Source organism: Cricetulus griseus (genome assembly GCF_003668045.3).
Source record: "Cricetulus griseus strain 17A/GY chromosome 1 unlocalized genomic scaffold, alternate assembly CriGri-PICRH-1.0 chr1_0, whole genome shotgun sequence".
Classification (NCBI taxonomy): Eukaryota; Metazoa; Chordata; class Mammalia; order Rodentia; family Cricetidae; genus Cricetulus; species Cricetulus griseus.
The window spans coordinates 176517754-176536346 of record NW_023276806.1 but is presented as its reverse complement, the minus strand read 5'-3'; the positions used below and the strand labels follow the sequence as shown (position 1 = coordinate 176536346).

The following is an 18593-nucleotide window of genomic DNA, read 5'->3' as shown; positions in this document are numbered from 1 at the left end:
AGGAAAGGGCAGGTCTCCCACAGTATCAACAAAACATGGCATATCAAATTGCAATAAGACTAAGCACCTCCCCTCGTATTAAGGATGGGCAAGGTGACTAAATATGAGGAGTAGGGTCCTAAAAGCCAGTAACAGAGTCAGAGACAGCTCCTGCTCCCACTGTTACGAGTTCCACAAGAGGACCAAGCTATATAACTAATATGTATGCAAAGGGCCTAGTTCAGTCCTAGGCAGGCACCCTGATTGTCTCTTTGGTCTCTGTGAGCCCCTATGAGCCCAGGTTACTTGATTCTGTGAGTTTTGTTGTGGTGCCCTTGACCCCATCTGGATCCTACAATCATCACTTTTGATCCCTTCTTCACCTGTTTTCAGTCCACTCATGAAATCTCTTCTATTTCCTCTTCCCAAGGAGATCTGGGTGTCCCCCATGAACCCTCCTTGTTACCTATTCTCTCTGGGCCTATGGATTATAGCACAGTTATCCTTGATTTTATAGCTAATGTCCACTTATGTGAGTACATACTATGTTTGCCTTTCTCAGACTGGATTGCCTCACTCAGGATAATTTTTTTTTCTAGTTCCATCCATTTGCCTTCAAATTTCCTGATGTCTTGTTTTTAACAGTTGAGTAATACTCTATTATGTAGGCTCCTCAGTCCCTCCACTGGGCTTCACACTAGAGCCCACAGTCCAGTAGCTTTTTTAGAGACCAGAGTGGACCTGGGGACCCTAGGGAAGACACCACTCACCACCAACTGAGCACCTTTCAATCTGTTCAACAATACTAGACTTCACCCCCACCCCTGGGCTCCATAGCCTGGCCTATTATTTTGGAGGAAGTCTTTGACAAGTCAGTCTTTTAACCCTATTCCATCTTTAATAGAAATTGTATGCATAGCCACCCAGAAGAGCATCAGCTCTGCCCTGATATTAAGAAAAGCATTGTTCAACCTTCCAGCTCACTGATTTCATACTGAAGCAAAAACTGGTGATTGAATACTGCAGAACCCACAGTCAAGGACCAACATAACTGGATAACCAAAATCTCCTGGACAATTTAGGTAAGTTAGAAATAAGGAAACACCAACATAAATAAATAAATAAATTAGCTAGAAGAAGCCTACTTCATGAAACAGGATACAACAGACACAAATATAACACAGGCTTTTGAATTTCAAAAACAATATTTTGAGACTAAGTTTCATGTAATTTAGCCTGGCCTTGAATTCAGTATATTCTGGAGAATGATCTTGACCTTATCATTTTCCTGCCATCACTTTCCCATGGTTGGAATTACAAGAACTACTAAAAAAGGAATGATGAAATAATTTGAAAGAAATATAAAGAATAAGAGAAAGGTGAGGAGGAAAAGGAAGAGGTACAGAAGGGTGAAAGAAGGAAGAGGACAGGGTGAAGAGGGGCAGGGAGAGAAGACTAAAATAAATGTTTGAAGTCGTATTAAAATGTGTCAAGAGTCATCTGCTCATATTGAGTAGAACAAGGTTTAGAAGAGTGAGTTATTTCAGGAAAAACAAAAATAAAAGAGGGATCATAAATTCCAAAGAATAAAGGACTATACAAGAAACACATTGTGGTTGTCCTTGGTTGCTTCTAGAAATCGAAAGTAATACCCTAATTGCTGATGGTAAGACATGTTTTTTTGTTTTTTGTTTTTTTTTATGTAAGATTCAGAGGAATTGAGTTGATACTGACCTGGAAGCCTCTGTGAAGGCTAGATCTCATTGCATATGAAGATGCTGCTAAGGAAAGAGAAAACAACTAAAACTCCAGATTTAAAGCCTGTGGACCTCAGGAATGACCAGTACTACAAGATATATCCAAGGATGTAATAGTGGTGCTTATACCTTGATGAAACCAATAACTAATTAGAAATAAGAACTGCTCAATAGGAGAAAATGTATGCCTTATTTTCAATTACCTGTGGACTGTCGATGAGAGCTTTCCTAAATCAATTACATTCCCAACTTTATTCTAAATATCCATTCATATATTCAGGGATAGATATGGTTCGTATTCAAAGACACTTATTTTTCCAGCAGACAGAAACCATTTCGGAATCCTCAATGTTGTGGGTGTTGGTGCTGCCTATTGTTATTGTGGCGTATTGGCTTCTATGACTATAAAATTAATAGAATTAGATAATGTAAATATCTATATGAACCTGTGTATAAGTACTATTCAAGGTTCTCCAAAGACCTAGAACCAACAAAACACGTACTTATGCACACACTTGTATACACACTTACCACTCAGTAACATTTGAGAAGCCAGAAGTCTGTGGCTCAGAGAGAATGAAGAACTTGTCCAGGCTCACAGAATATTAATATGCAGTAAGGAACATGTTCTAAGAAAGAAGATGCAAAATTTCAGAAATTAACGCCACAGAATTAATAATAATTAAATTTATCTGACTTCTGTAATAACACATCACTGTTAGACCCCGAAAACTCAAGTATCCGGGGTCCCAGGCCACGTTCGAGGTCACCCCAATCACCAGGCGGATTCGAGAGCTTGCTGCAAACTGCACGAGGCTTTATTGTAATTTAACGAGCTAACCCCATGTTAGCTCCCGTCTTTCACCCACCTGCCATGGCGGATGGCTAGCAAATACGGCTCCTACGGGCTCCCAAAAGATCTTATAGGGCAGCGTAAGGGGAGTATCTAGGGGTACGCACAGGCTCACAATTGGTGTGCTTCCAGGCTTGGAGGGCTTGCCCTGTGTTGATTGGTCAACTGTTTGTTATGGCCCATAGGCCCTCCCAGGGTGGTTGCTATGCTTTGTGCGTCATTGCTGTGCGCTTGTCCATAAAGCACACCCAGGGTCGTAAAGCATAGCGCCACCAGCTAACTTCTGATTGGTTCCCTGTCACGAGACAGGAATCTGACTTTCTAGTGTCTGGGGCAAGGTCATAGAAACACGTGTTCAGCCATTATGGCTGCCAAAAGGGAAGCTGGTTCCTTCAATCACCAAACCAATTTTTTCAACAGTGAAAGCATATCATCTTCATGCCTTAGATTAGAAATCTATCTAAGGTGATAACAGGTTGTATTGCCTCATGTTGAGCAGGGATGCTTGAAAGGTTCAGGCATTATGCTGGCCTGCCCCTGTTACCTGGTGGAATCCACTCAGGCAATACCCTGGTCAGCCCAAGGTTCCATGGGAAAGAAGTCTGCACGCAGGTGCAGAGGACCCCTTGAAAAGATAGGCCCCTGCCCCTTTACTCTCTCTCTCTCTCCCCGTCTCTCTCTCTCTCACTCTCTCTGCCCCTTTACTCTCTCTCTCACTCTCTCTGCCCCTTTACTCTCTCTCTCTCTCTCTCTCTCCTCTCTCTCTCTCTCTCTCTCTCTCTCTCTCTCTCTCTGTGTGTGTGCTCTCTCTCTCTCTCTATGGCGACCGGCCATGGCGGTCAGCCATTTACCCCTGTTCCTCTTCTTAGTCTCCCCATTCTACCGGGCTTTATAATAAACTTATAGTCAATATGTCTGTCTCAGCAATTTCTCTTTTCTTCTTTTTAAACAAAACAATAACAATGCTTGCTTATTTAAATTAGGTAGAGGAACCCCAGTGGTTCCTTGCATTCTGATACCAATCATGTAGCATTAAGAATCCTGCCTATTGAGAAATTTTAATGTGATTACATATACAAAGACAATTTTCTCAATAAGATCATATCAGAGTTACAAAGTTCTGCCATGCCCTCCCCTGCCTCCTCATGTGCACATTTCGTCGCATAAATTCCTTTGAGGAATGCAGACATCATCCTAAGGCCATTGAATTCTATGTCAAGACAAAGGGTCCTTGGTCTACATGTAGATACCAGGTCTGTATCAGAGCTACACAGTGATGGCCTGTGACCCATGCCCACTACTAGATTCCTGACACGTAACTGTGAATGGGAGAGAAGGAGTGGAGTTCCTCAGCACAGCACTTTGTCTTGCTTATGTTTCATCCCTGTTTATGTGACCTGGCCTGGCATGTCTCAGCCCCAAGCCACAGCGGCCATGAGGTTTGGCCTGAGTCAGGGAGCATGGACTTGGAAACTCCTAGCAACCCGGCTGCAATAAAGACCAAACACAGGCATCTTGTCATCTTTAGAGAGCTCTCAGTTCCATGTAGCAAAACTAGAGTCTCTTGTGTATTCAGCATCTTCTTCGCTGTTTTCTAACCATGCTTCCTTCCAAGGCCACAAGGCCATTCCTGTCTCCTTCAGTTGACTCCTCTCTGCTAGATAGCTCCTAACTCTGTCCTCACTTGTTACTCACACACCTAGCCCTCCACCCAGGTGCAGGCCTATTCAAATACTTAGGCCCATAGAGATGCAAACTAGGAAGCAGTCTACACTGAGGCCATGGTATTCAATAGCAGACTTGCTCACATTAGCAATACAATTGTAGGCCAGAGCTTCTGGGTGCTCCTGTTTACTGAAACCGGAGGCTGAACCTTAAGACATTCCATAATGGAACTTTCTTGGTCCCCAACATTTATGTTCTTCCCTTCAGTTTCCTGTTTTCTTCAAATCCCGGTTAATCTGTGTGAGGTGGGAAACGCTTGCAAACACAAGCTATAAACCCAGGGACAAGGACAAACATGCGGACATACAGCTCTCTGCTTTGAAGTAATGCAAATAAGATGCACATTATCTCCTTTCATCTCTCCCCCAATTTTGTCATGGGAAACAGAACTTCGATCCTTGAAAGACAGCCATCCTTCAACCTCAGGATGGAGGCTGTAGACCAGACTTGAGGGTGGAGGTAGAGCCCTCAAAGAGGAAAGAGGTGGTCATTGCTTAAGTAGCTGACTACATCAGTTGGCAATAGATGTCAGAAACACTGGGACTGGTAGCAGAATGATAAATAAGTTTATTTGTGTTGGCTGCCCTGTAAACTAGCAGGTTCTACAAGAATGAGACACTGTTGGTTCTCTGTTAGCATTTTCATGATGGTAGAGAGTAGATTTAAATGTAAATTTAAATTTAGGGATCTGAAATATACTATGGTGAAACTGAGCAATGAAATATTTTTTTTCTAGGCTAAACATAAGAAATGTTCGTCTGTCAAAACAGAGAATATGTTAGTTCTTCATGATCCATAAACTTCATCAGTTTACGAATCTGATGATCTAAAGCTTCAGATTATAATGAATTGCTCAACCTGCCAATTTTTAAGATGTCACTAATGCCTACTTTCTTTGATATAAATACTTTCTTACATTTTAGTTTGAATACATTCGCCTCATATTTTGGGTTACTTAAATTATTTCCCTAAATCATAATTTAAGAAGAGACTACTAAAAGAAGAAATGAATGCAATGCTTCTGTGAGCATTTAAAGTCCTATTGGTGAAAATGAAATGTTAAACAAACCATGTTTTATGTTTGATATAAATACCTCATACATCTGACCCTTCCATATTCCAGGAGTGTGTGTGTGTGTGTGTGTGTGTGTGTGTGTGTGTGTGTGTGTGTGTGTGTGTGAAGATAGACCATATAAAGGGCATACATTCCTTGGAGAATGAACATATCACAGCTTAAACATATACCACAGACTTAAATGAAAGAATCAGATAGTTTCCATTGCTGAAGTCTTCAGTGGGTTCTTTATGGACACACAGACAAATGTTAACACCAATAAGCAATAAATGAGTACACATAGCTAGTACATGATGGGAAAAGTTCTTCTGTGTATGTGTTTGTCTTAATTAGTTGATAAATAAAGCACAGTTTGGCCAATATGGGAGCAAAATAGGTGGGACTCAGAGTCAAGGAGGATTCTGGGAAATGTAGTAAGTGATACAGACAAGAAGTGACATAGCAGGCAGACTCATTTATAAGCAGGGACAAACAGGAAGTCGTCCATTTTCTCTCTTGTTCTTCCTTCTGATCTCTGATCTAGAGTCACCCTGTGACCTCCAGGAAGACAGGATGCATTCGTCTGGTGTCCACCATAAGCCTTATGATTATGGTTGATAATTAAGACTGAGCCAGCAGATGAGAAATCCCAGTCATTGGCAAAGCAGTATTTGTACGTAATATAAGTCTCTGTGTGTTACTTGGGACCTTAACGTGGCAGCAGGCAGAACTTGGACGGCCTGGAGGAAAGTACCCATGTGGCAGAAGGGCTAGGGTAGATGGAGCAAAGACTCATCTTAACAAGTGTATACTATACAAGTGCAGCCAAGAGTTTGAAGTGCCTATGTTGTAACAGAGACATAATAGATTTTAATATTCTTAGCCACTTTGATTTCAAGGAAGAAATTTTCTTTAAAATCTTGAAAATAACACTTATCCCCCAAATAAGCATGTATATAATGATATAAAGAGTGGTGTTGTTCTTTTGTTTAAATTTACAAATTAGAAAGGAACAAGATGGAATCATCATGATGGAACACAAACCATACAGAGTATGTTAAACAGTTTATTACCAGGCGGTACAATGAGAGACAGAGAGAGAGTAAGAGTGAAGAGCAGAGAGAAAAGAGGAAGAGGAAGAGGAAGAAAAAAGGGACAACCACATGGTGGTGCTCACTTAAAAGGGGGGACTCTCGAATGCAGACTGAGACCTTACACAGCCTCTTAATGAGTGACAGTAGCTATGATATGGCCATGCCACTGTGCGTGCCCCGCCCATTGACAGTCAGTGTCTGTATCTTAAAGGGGTACTTTACACCTGGATGTAAAATAGCTGTCATGGAACGCTAGGCTGACCAGGATACTGCTTGAGTGCATTCTGCCAGGTAACAGGGGCAGGCCAGCATAATGCCTGAACCTTCCAACTGGGATTTTGAAAGACAGGGAAAAAATCAGTTTTGTAAAAGGAAGTTCTTTAGCTAAAATATCACCCCCATGGAACAAGTAAAATATGAGTCTTCTAGAGTCACAGGAGTGTATATTTACCCTAAGGGACCAGTAAGAAAAATATCCAACAACACATTTGACTCTACAGCCACAGAACAGTCACTCTCACCAGGGTTTGCTCTTGTGAAATGACAAATGACATATTCCCACAGTCACAATGCATTAATGATACCTATCTTATTTGATACACATTGTCTAGACAGAATTACATAAAATACATTAGTACATTGAAGGAATATACTAAGAATGGTGATTTTTAAAAATTATTCTTTCCATGTATTTTTAGACACTGAGAAACTGGTAATACTAATAATTTTCTTGTAGTTCTTTCCTATTTTAAATCATAGTTTCTGAAAATTATTGAAATGTTTAACTTACAATCTTTTGAATCAACTGGAGAATTCTTAAAGGAAGAATTAAAATTATGAATTACTATTGTATTAGATAATTATAGATTTTGTATGAGTTATTTTGATTAACACAAATCTTAAAATTAAGTAAAGAATTGAGATGGTGACTTTTATAACATATCAATTAAATATAAACATTAATGCAATTTTAAATCTTAAAAGATTGTGTTTTGTTAGGATTTTAGTAGAAATCTAAAATGGAACAATCCTGAACTTAAGTGTGAGAAGAAACAAAAACATATTCAGTTTCTAGAGCAGATAATTTCCTTCCTTTCTATGCCAAGAATTGCTAAGATTTGAAAAAGATCTTGTTTTATTTTTGGCATAATATAATTTTCATGAAATCTTTTTTAAATTTTATGTACAGAAATCAAGTATATTTTCAGAAAAAAATAAGAAAAGACTCTAAAATTAACTTACATCCCTTGTTTCTTTACTAATTGATTTCCAGCTATAAAAAACAGTTCAGAATTTTCTAAAGATTTTAAAAAAGTAATATAAATTTTAGGTGTGTTCTAAAGGTGGAAATACAAAGGAGATGCCTTTGGTGATAAAAGTGTGAGCTTCAAAAACTGTTACCTAAGATGTCTCTGCTAATCCCCATGTGTTGAAATGCAGTATGTAAAAGATATTGAAATGTTTTATTTAGGTTTCAAAAGTCCACAAGACATCCTCATCCACAAGACATTTAAACTAAAACAAATGTTTAGTTTAATTTAGCAGCAGGCTAATAAGTTGTGATGTGTGCTAAACTTCACTTTGCTGCTGACTATAAAATGTCCAAGAATTATATTCTATTGTAGAGGATTCAGAACTCAAAAATGAAAAGTTTCAAATAAAGATAATCTTAAAAGATAGAGGAAAAGAACAAATATTATCAGAATAAGGAAGAAAACAAACTCTTGGAACATTATTGTATTTAATTAACCAATAAACCTAGGAATAGATTTAATTCATATGTTCAAATAAAACTTAAAGTCAAGCAATTCCCCAAATACATAAAATTTGTATGTTAAGAATTAGAAATAAATGTCATTGTGGTGTGACTGAGTATCCTTTGAGTATATGCCAAAGAATGATATAGCGGGGTCTTGATGTAGATTTATTGAGAAACCACCACACTGATTTCCAAAGTGGGTATACAAGTTTGGACTCCCACCAGAGTGAAAGAGTGTTCCTCTTGCTCCACATTTTCTCCAGCATAAGCTGCTATTAGCGTTTTTGATTTTAGTCATTCTGACAGGTATAAGATGGTATCTCAGAGTTATTTTGATTTGCATTTCCCTGATGGCGAAAGATGTTCAGCAATTCCTTAAGTGCCTTTTGGCCATTTGAGATTCCTCTGTTGAGAGTTCTCTGTTTAGAACTGACCCCACATTTTAATTGGATTATTTGGTATTTTGATGTCTAGTTTCTTGAGTTCTTTTTATATTTTGGAGATCAGACTTCTGTCAGATGTGGAGTTGGTAAAGATCTTTTTCCCATTCTGTGGGCTGCCATTTTGTCTTGTTGACTGTGTCCCTTGCTTACAGAAGCTTCTCAGTTTCAGGAGGAACAATTTATCACTTGTTGCTCTCAGTGTTTGTGCTACTGGTGTTATATTCAGGAAGTGGTCTCCTGTGCCAATGCATCCAAGGCTACTTCACACTTTCTCTTATAAGGGGCTCGGTGTGGCTGGATTTATGTTGAGGTCTTTGATCCATTTGGAGTTAAGTTTTGTACAAGGGGCTAGATATTGATCTATTTGCATTCTTCTACATGTCAACATCCAGTTATGCCAGAACCATTTCTTGATGATGCTTTCTTGTTCATTGTAGCATTATTTGTAATAACCAGAACCTGGAAGCACCCTAGATGCCCCTCAACTGAAGAATGGATAAAGAAAATGGGGTACATTTACAAAATGGAGTACCACTCTTTGTTTTTTTTTTTTTTAAAAAAACAAAAACAAAAAAAACAAGGGCATCTTGAAATTCACAGACAAATGGGTGTAACTAGAAGAAACCAGCCTGAACTGGGTAACCCAGACACAAAAAGACAAGCATGGTATATATTCAATCATAAGTGGATATTAGCCATAAAACAAAGGATAACCAGATTACAGTCCACAACCCCTCAGAAGCCAGGAAACCAGGAGAACTATAAGAGATAAATACTTGGACCCCCTATAGGAAGGAGAAATAGATAAGATTTCCTAAGTAAATTAGGAGCACAGCACAGGGAGGGTAGTAGGAGAGAGGGAAGGGAGAAGGGTGGGAGGTGAGGAAGATGAGAAAATGAGGGATCAGTAGGGTCCAGTGGGGGTAGGACAGAGAGGGAGAGTAAGGAAAGAGATACTTTGATAGTGAGAGCAATTATGGGACTAAAGAGAAATCTAGCACTTGGGAACTTCCCAGGAATCCACGAGGATGACCCCCAACTAAGTATCTAAGCCATAGTGGAGAGGCTACCTTAAATGCCATTCCTCTATAATCAGATTGATGATTACTATAATTGCCACAATAGAATCTTCATCCAGTAACTGATGGAAGCAGATGCAGAGATCCACAGCTAAGCACTGGGCTGAACTCCTGGAGTCCAGTTGTAGAGAGGGACGAACAACATATGAGCAAAGGGGTCAAGACCATGTTAGCGAAACCCACAGAAACAGCTGACTTGAGCAAGTGGGGGCTCACAGACTACAGACTGACAGCTGGGGAACCTGCATGAAACTTAATTGGGTGACAGTTGGGGGGGTGGTTTGGACACTATATGGAGCCACTGGCAGTTGAACCAATAATTATCTCTAATTCATGGCCTGGCTTTTTGGAGCCCTTTCACTATGAAGGGATGCCTTGTTCAGTCTAGATACAGGGGGAGGACCATGGTCCTGTCCAAAATGATATGACAAACTTTGATGAGTCACCATAGGAGGCCTCACCCTCTCTGAGGAGTGGATAGGGATGGAATGGGGCTGGTAGGGGAAGCAAGAGGACATAAGGGAAAGGGAACTGGAATTGGCATGTAAAATAAGATTGTTTTAAAAATTATAAATAGAATTCAAATATACTTGAAATCAGAAATGATATATTTATTTGATATAAATAATACAAAGTTATTTGTTTTGCCCTGGATTATAGAAAATGACTTCATAGAGATCCATATTTGAGGGGTTTACATGAGGGTGGTCCCAGATAGGAGACAGAGAGTATGTTAAGTCACTCAAGTGTGAGAAGGCAAGATGTAGTCAAAACTGAAAAGAAAGACACTTGATGCATTGGAGTTAAAAGGTGCCAGCCAGAGTGAGTGATAGGGACTAGGAACAGGGAGTGTAAAGGGTTTCATGAACAATCAACTTCCAGTGAGTGAGCACAAGGGTTTTAGGTAACCCTGTTGACAGTTTGCAGACTGGGTGCACTCAGTCTTTCTTGACAGTGATGAACTCAGGCCTGGATGAAACATGCAAGTCTGTTTCTGGATTGCAATTCAATCTGTCTTCCCCAGGAACAAATTAGATGCTTGAAAGTAATATAGTGCATTTATGTAACTATGAATGTATTCAATGGATGATGAAATCATTTGTATTATTCTGTTTAATATTTGTGTGGCCTTTTATCTGTGGAACATCTTACTTATTTCCTCTTCCCTTCTAACCAGGTTTCTTGCATTCTAGTTTCCAATTTACCATGTCTGTTTTAGGTATTCCTACCAAATCCAAAGGAGAATGAGACACTGATTTTCCTCTCAAGCTGTCTGTTCTGTCATAGCAAAGATAAAAATCTTTGTATTTGTTAGTCTAGTCTTCAAGACAATAGGATAAGTATGCAAACGAAGCAGAAATCCTCAAAAATCTTAGTAAGTGGAAATTAAAGGTCTCCAATCTATACTGCATTTTTCATTAAATGTAAGCACCATGAATATGCAAACAGGAAGGTATTGGTTTTGGTATAGTACAACCGAATTTGTTATCTGAGGCCCAGGTGGAGGGAGTTTGCTTAAGTCTCTGAAGTAGATTTCTTTTTGTAGAGTAGATGTACTTACATCTTCTTGTTATGTTGGTTCTGGAGATTAAAAGTGGGATCTTTGCACATGTCTGCAGACCTGGTGAATGTCATCTGAATTCCAAATCCTTATGTATTGTGACTAAAATTAGACCACTTAAACAGTCAATATTTCAAGTTTTCTGCACTCACTACTTTATCCAGTGGAAACTGCTTCAAGAGAATCATATGCCATTCATTATAAGAATGTGACTGCCAGGGCAAAAGAGTTGTTTATGCAACTTAATACTCCTTTCTAGTCAACCATTCAAAGTTCAAGAAGACTAGAAAATGAGTAAATTCTGAAGATTTCATGGACAAGTCTTTGGGACATGTTGGTGGGCTACAGATGGGACTCAGCTAGTCATAACTAACAGTTGAGCTTATACTTCTCCAGCTCTCCTTGCTCCCCAGTCTCATTCCTCACACTTGACAGTCAGACACACTTCTAACACCCCCCACCATGCCCTCCCATAGCCATTCAAGGGAAATCCATATGGAAAAGGGTGAATGAAAGCTTTAGCTACAGTAGTTCGATAAAAGCAGTTGCTTCCCTTGAAAGAATAAGACCCTGAGTATGTGTGTATATATTTGATGAAGAAACTTTATTTATAGGGACACCTGTAACTGCAGTCATAGTCTGTTAATCCCAGACGACACAAGAACTGCAGGCTCACTGGGATTTTGCCTGGCAGATACCATAAGGACTAACAAAAGAGTTCACATTTCACCCTGTGATGAAAGTGTGAATGCTTGCATCATTCTTATAACACTGCTGACAGGCACACATGGCAGTTTTGAAAAAAAAAACAAAAAAACCTAACAGTCATACTACTGATGTTCCTTCTCATTCTACTTTACAAGTGAAGCACTCTAATACATAAACATTGGAGACAGCAGCCTCTTGCTGTGCTTCAGATGCACACACGGTGATGCATTTACGACTTTAATAATGCCTAGAGAAATATTGAAAACCTGAGCTTGATATTTTCAGTTACTATTTATTTGCCAACATGCTGGAGACTGAACCTAGAGCCTCAGGCATGTTAGGGAAGCACTCCATTACTGATCTGACCTTCCTGGCACTAAACTTTAAATTTTATATATACATATGTCTCATTTCAAATTATAATGCTAACAATAAAAGTTTTCTTTCTGGTGAGTCTTTTCCAATAGAAAACTGCTGCTATCGACGATGATCCTTCCTCCTCCTCCTCCACCTCCTCCTCCTCCTCCCCTCCTCCTCCTCCTCCTCCTCCTCCTTCTTCTTCTTCTTTTTCTTTTTCTTCTTCTTCTCCTTCTTCCTGCCTCAGATCCTAAAATTAGAAACCATAGAGTCTAACATAAGAAAAATATTGACAGCCAGGGCTACACAGAGAAACCCTGTCTTGAAAATCAACAACAACAAGAAGAAAGAAAGAAAGGAAGAAGGGAGGGAGGGAGGCAGGGAGGGAGGGAGGGAGGGAAATTATCAGTAGTCAGGGACAGAGAAAGACAATGAATTGAGAAACAAGGTGGGTATTCACTCATCCAGCTTTTTAAAAAATCAGGAATGATTTTGATAGAGGAAATACAAAGCCCCTCAAACACTAATTCCACATACAGATTTCTACGACAAACATGTCTGATGGCCCTGGAGTCAGAGCTACTAACCTAAGCCATGGAGACACAGGGGTGATGCAGACAAATACCCTTTGGAAGTTCAGACTTCCAAAAAATAGTGTTTCTCAGGACTTCAAATTGGAACTTTTTTTTTTTCCTGAGACATTTTAATGTGAAAACTGTAGGGAATTGGTACCCTCCAAATTCACTTGGGTGTCCATTCATTGACTATTTTCTCCCAACAGCTTCTCAGAGTCAGATAAAGATCAGAGAAGCAAAGCAGCCTGCCATTAGAGAGTTCTTACCTCTACCAATGTTCAGACCAAAGGGGCGATCCTGTCCTCAAGACTGGATCCTCAGTTTGATTGCCTCCTCAGACTGCTTTCTCAGACTGCCTCCTCAGACTACATTCTCAGACTGCCTCCTTAGACTGCCTGCTCAGACTGCTTCACACTTACTGCTTTCAGACTTACGGCTGCTCAATCTGCCAAGACGGCACTGCTCCTCAGACTGCACTGCTCCTCAGACTGCACCTCTCTGTTGTCTCCTCTCTCCTTATATTCCTGTCTCTTCCCAGCCATAGCACTCCTGTCTCCAACTCCCTAGTGCTGGGACCAAAGGCATGTGATCCCAAGTGCTGGCATCACCTGTGTGAGCTGTTTCTCTTTTAGACAATTCAATCTCATGTGGCCTTGAACTCTCAAGCTCTATCTGCCTATGATTCCCCAGTCCTGGGATTAAACACTTTGCCATCACTACCTGGTCTCTACAGCTAACTAATATGAGCTAGCTCTGTGCTCTGACCTTCAAGCAAGCTTTATTTGTAAGACGTTAAACAAAGTATCGAGACAACTTCCAAAATTAGATAATGTTATTTCCCATCTGTAAGGAAAAAAGTCAAGATGATGGCCTTTAAAAGTGGTTCTCACCTGGATCCTGCCTTGTGAAAGGGTTTCAGGTGCCTGAGCAGTTTGGGGAAAATTTCAGAGACATCTAATGTGACTCCAAACAGTTTACTCTATTGTTTCCTGTTCAGGTAAGCCTGAGTACTGGTTGTGTCCTTGGTCTTGAATTTTTCTTGGCTAATGCCTATCAGTATTTTATGACTCATTTAGAGGTGTGGCCAAACTTCAAATGTCCCAGGGCTGAGTAAATACCATTAAATCTCAGGAGCACACTGAAAACCATTTACCAAGGCTGGATAAAGAAGATCTTGGTGCAAGAGGATCACAGGCTGGGATTACATCTAAGCATTTGTCACAGTCTCCAAAGCCTCATGAGTAGGCATGAAAGACAGATTTAATTCTCTGGGATTTTGTAAGCCTAGTTTTAAACTAAACTCCCTACTAAATCACTGTTTGCCACCCAAACCTTGTGGTTTGTCTTGATTCCTTGAAACTTAAAGATAAAATATGTAAGAAAATTCTACTTTACATGAGTTTGTATATCAATTGGTGTCGAATAGCTTCACATTTTCTCAATGGATAATTCAATTATCTTTCTAATGATTCAATTTGCACTTACTTACATTTGAAGACACTGATTCCATTTTGTTTTGTTTTTTTTGTTTGTTTGTTTATATTCACATAAAAACAACTGGGCAAGGTGTAAGTATGATCTTAGAATGTGAAGTACATCAAGCAAGCATAGTATTTATTTCTGATTGTTTCTTAAGATAGGTAGTTGTTTCTGGCTTGTCTCTATGTTTCATAAACCTTGGTCAAGGTGCTGCTCAAATTTTCATTACATATTCTAAAAGATAGCTTAATCCTTTCTACCTTGATCTTTAAAATGCAATACATCAGTTAAGTAGAAGCTTTTCTCCAAATAGTCTCATATAAGTTTGAAGATAATTTTTGGAATTTTATTTTTGACTTCTTAAGTTCAATTTTTCAATGTGTAAAGAAGTACACTTAAATTATTTTACTATATGTTGTCAAATTATAGCTGTATTTACTGGACAGTGTAGTGGTATGTCTTTTAAATATAATAAGGAGCAATTGCTAAATATCCTTTAGCATTTGGAGGTGACAATGTCAGAAATTTGTTCTCTTACCAGTATCAAATGCATTGAATCCAGGGATTAGCTATACTCACCACATTGTGTTATCAAATTTAAAACAGAAGCCAAACCATTCATCCAATTGGATTGATGTCCATCACCTCCCAGCCTCTGGAAACCACTTTGCTCATCTCTGCTCCTCTGAGAAAATCGTTTCCATGTTCATAGATAAATAAAGACAGGACATTTGTCTTTTTGCTTTAGGACTATTTCACACACCCTACCATGCTTGTGCAAAGGACTTTTCTTCCTCCATAAGTCTGGGGAGCATGCACAGTGGAATTTGTGATTAAGGTGTCCCAAATACATGTGCATTTTCTTGGTTGGTTCAGTATGATTCTGACACAGGGACTGGCGTGGCTGCTGTGACTGGTGCAAGGAGTATGGGAAGACAAATATGTAGACCTGCTGACCTCACATATTTCAGGTAACTGTTCAGAGAGGGACTTCTGGCTTATATGCTCATTCTACTTCTAGTTTTAAAAGACATTTCATATTCTTTTCCATAACGATTGCTCTAATTTAGATATCACCCAAGTGTGCATCCTGGCGAGAAAGTTTTTCCTCTTGTTTTCTTGGTATTAACTTTCAAACAGCTGTGAAAGTGTCATCTAGTGCTTTTCATTGGTTGGTTCAAGCGATGAGTGACATAGAGCATTTTCCAGCATCTCTTGCCCAATCATATCTGTTCTTTTGAGCAAATCTACTCAGGCCCCTGACCCAGTGGATACAGAGATAGTTCACCTTCAAATAGCACAGACCATCAAACTGAAGAGAATCCTGCAACGAAACATTAACGCAAAGTATAAACTTCTTTTACTTAATGTCCGTATTTCTCAAGTATACAGCGAAAATCAGACTATTATGTGTCTACCAAGGAAGACATTCCCCGTCATCAGTCACTCTGACAAAGTCTCCTTCCTAGCCCCTATTGTGCAATGAGACTGACTCTTTGGCAATCTTCGAGGTGTTTCCCGTCATAGCTTTGGTAAGAATGTAAAGATTCTTCATTTAGTAAGGTGAAGTAAGCAGCAGACAAATTGTACTCAAGGTTCCCTCACACACTGACACCTACTGGGCTGAAGCGCACAGTGACTTCTAAGCAAGCCCGGCTGGCTCACTTTACAGGGAGTGAAAGTCTTTTCTTTTGATGTTCAATCGTTTAATTCAATATGGTCAGGAGGAGAAGTAATTCGCTTCCCCAACCCCGCCCCATCAAAGTCCGTTCCACAGCTTAACGAGTTTTCCTGAAAGCAGGGCTGGTGCGTAGATTTATGAGCCCCGGCGCTGGCACGGCTGAAAACAGCATTCTTGAAAATAAAACAAAACAAAGACAAGCAAACAACCCCAAAAAGAAACATGGAATTCCTTACAACTGTGTTTTGGGAGTGTCCGGGAGAGGAAGGTGCTAGATAAGATTCGGAGTGGAAAGGTCAGCTTAATTCCTGACTCCGGGACATGAGGGAAACGCAATAGGAAACAATACTCATGAAAGGTTACACTTCTGAGAGAAGGGAGTAGGTTTCTCTCCGCTGGCTTTGGCAATTTTGCTGCAGGGCAAGACAAGATCCTTGCCCGTTTAAAACGGTAAAACTCTTTGCCTTAAAAGGATGCAGGGATCCTTCATCTGGCAAAATAACTGCTTTGCACTTGGATATTTACAGCCTAGCCAAGCCTGCACGCTTGCCGTGAGCCGCGGTTAGCCAAACCGTCTGAGCGCGCCCAGCGAGCGTCCGCTGCGAAAGGCGGTGTTACTGGGCAGAGTCTAGCCTGCGGCAGCCCCAGGCCGCCGGGAGCCAGCCTGTGCTCCGCCCTCCCTCCGGCTCCCTGCCACCGGCCGCCGAGCGCTCCCGGGGTGGGGCGGCGGCCCGTGCACATGCGACGGGCCACGCGGGGCCGCTGCTGCAGCCGGCTGGGCGGTGCGCCCGGGCAGCCTTAGCCGCGCGCCGCGTCGCTGTAATCGGACACCGAGCGCTCGCCCCCCGGCGCCCGGCCACTTGCCATTCACTCCGAGGTGCGGAGTTGAGCGACGTGGAGAAGGACTCCGGGTGCCACGGCTCTCCCGCCCGGGATTCTTTTACAAAGAAACTCAGCACCAGCCAGAAAGAATCCCACCCTCGGGACTCTCTAAGTCATTGGAGGTCTTCTGGGGGAAAGGACCTGGGGGACTGGGACTCGGAGCTCGGAGCAAGTGGCTGACTTCTCGTGGATCTCTTCCCACCTCGGTAAGCCGGTCTCAGATTTTTCAGCCTCGCTCGGTTGGCGAAATCGAACTTTTCTGGGTCTGTGTACTGACTTTTTTCATCGGAGTGCTCCAGTCTGGGCATTTTTCTTAGCAGCCCACGCGGTTTGTGAAGAAAGCGCTCCCGGAGCTGAGCCTGGTGCCTGGTTGGAGATCGTGGCACCTGCCAAGAGTTTAAGTTAGGTATTCCAATGCCTTCTAAGGAAAAAATTCTCATATTTGCTGATAGTAGAAGATCAAGCACCGGCAAGCGCATTTAACTGTGCGAGTTAAAGAAATGAAGTTGTAAATCGCTGAGGTGGGGAGATGGAAAGAAACATTTGGCATTCAGGGCCCGTCAGTGGGTGGGATTGAAACCAGGTTGTTCTGTTAGATAGATCAGCGCTGTCTGATCTACCAAGTCATCTAGATAGCATTATGCTTTGCAATTTATGGAGTATGTCTTCTCTAGGGAATGAATATCAGATTATACATTGGCAATAGCAGTATGTAAAGATGGATAAATGTTTCTAACCTGGTTAATCAACAGACTAAGGCTGGGCATATTAATAGTTCTCTCCTCCCCCTGGCTTTAACTACTAAGTCAACAAGTCCCAGGGGTAAACTGCTAAGGGAAAGTCACCCATAAAAATCAATTTTCTTCTGAGTTAATTTAGGGATGGCAGGGTGAAGAGGTTGTGGAAGCAGGAAGAAACTGTGTCTTTTGAAAATTACCAGCACAAACATCTCTAGGGGCTCCTCCGTCTGTGTGGCAGAGGCATAGAGTTTCATGTCTAACTCTTGCAGCATATGCGCTACCAGTGAGACCAGCTCAGATGTTTGTTTGAGATTGCATGCTCGGCTTAATTGTTCGTTTCCTTGTGTGTCAGTGAAAAGAGCCCTTTCAATGTTTAACTGCGCTTCCTTACCGAATAGAATCAATTTAAAAAGCCTTATAACATAAATCTGTACAGATGCATTTCCAGATTAAGCTGCTGGTCATTTCACTGTGCAATTACACTTGATGGAAAGCGATGAGATTTCTTTCATGCTCCTGAGATCACTGGCATGATGTGGCCAGTGGGGCTCATATCGGTTTGTTCTAAGAGTACCTGGCCTCCCTTTGTATTTAGACATTAGTTAATAGCTTATATTAATTTTATAGCTGCAATTTTCAAGGAAGAATATTGTCCCTTTGATTTATTGTTTGGAATTTTGACAGCCCACTCTCTGGTTGATTTATGTAAAATATGCATTGGTGGATATGAGGCTCAGGTGGATTGCTCACCAATAGGTCATTGGTTTAAATTTGGCATGAGTCCATGGTTACCTCATCTGTATCATTTAACCACTGCCTGGTCATCTGAATGCATTGGCAGATACCTGACAGAAGTGATTTACTAGT

The 18593-nt window shown here is 40.8% G+C and overlaps 1 protein-coding gene across 1 annotated transcript in view; it reads left to right on the top strand.

Annotated features, from left to right (window-relative positions):
• The first annotated feature begins 16836 nt into the window (after nt 1-16836).
• Nucleotides 16837-18593, top strand: part of Sema3c (semaphorin 3C) — a 152491-nt gene continuing 150734 nt past the window's right edge. Inside the window, exon 1 of the mRNA XM_027393473.2 lies at nt 16837-17192. The gene's annotated coding sequence lies outside the window, so the exon portion shown is untranslated. The remainder of the gene's footprint in view (nt 17193-18593) is intronic.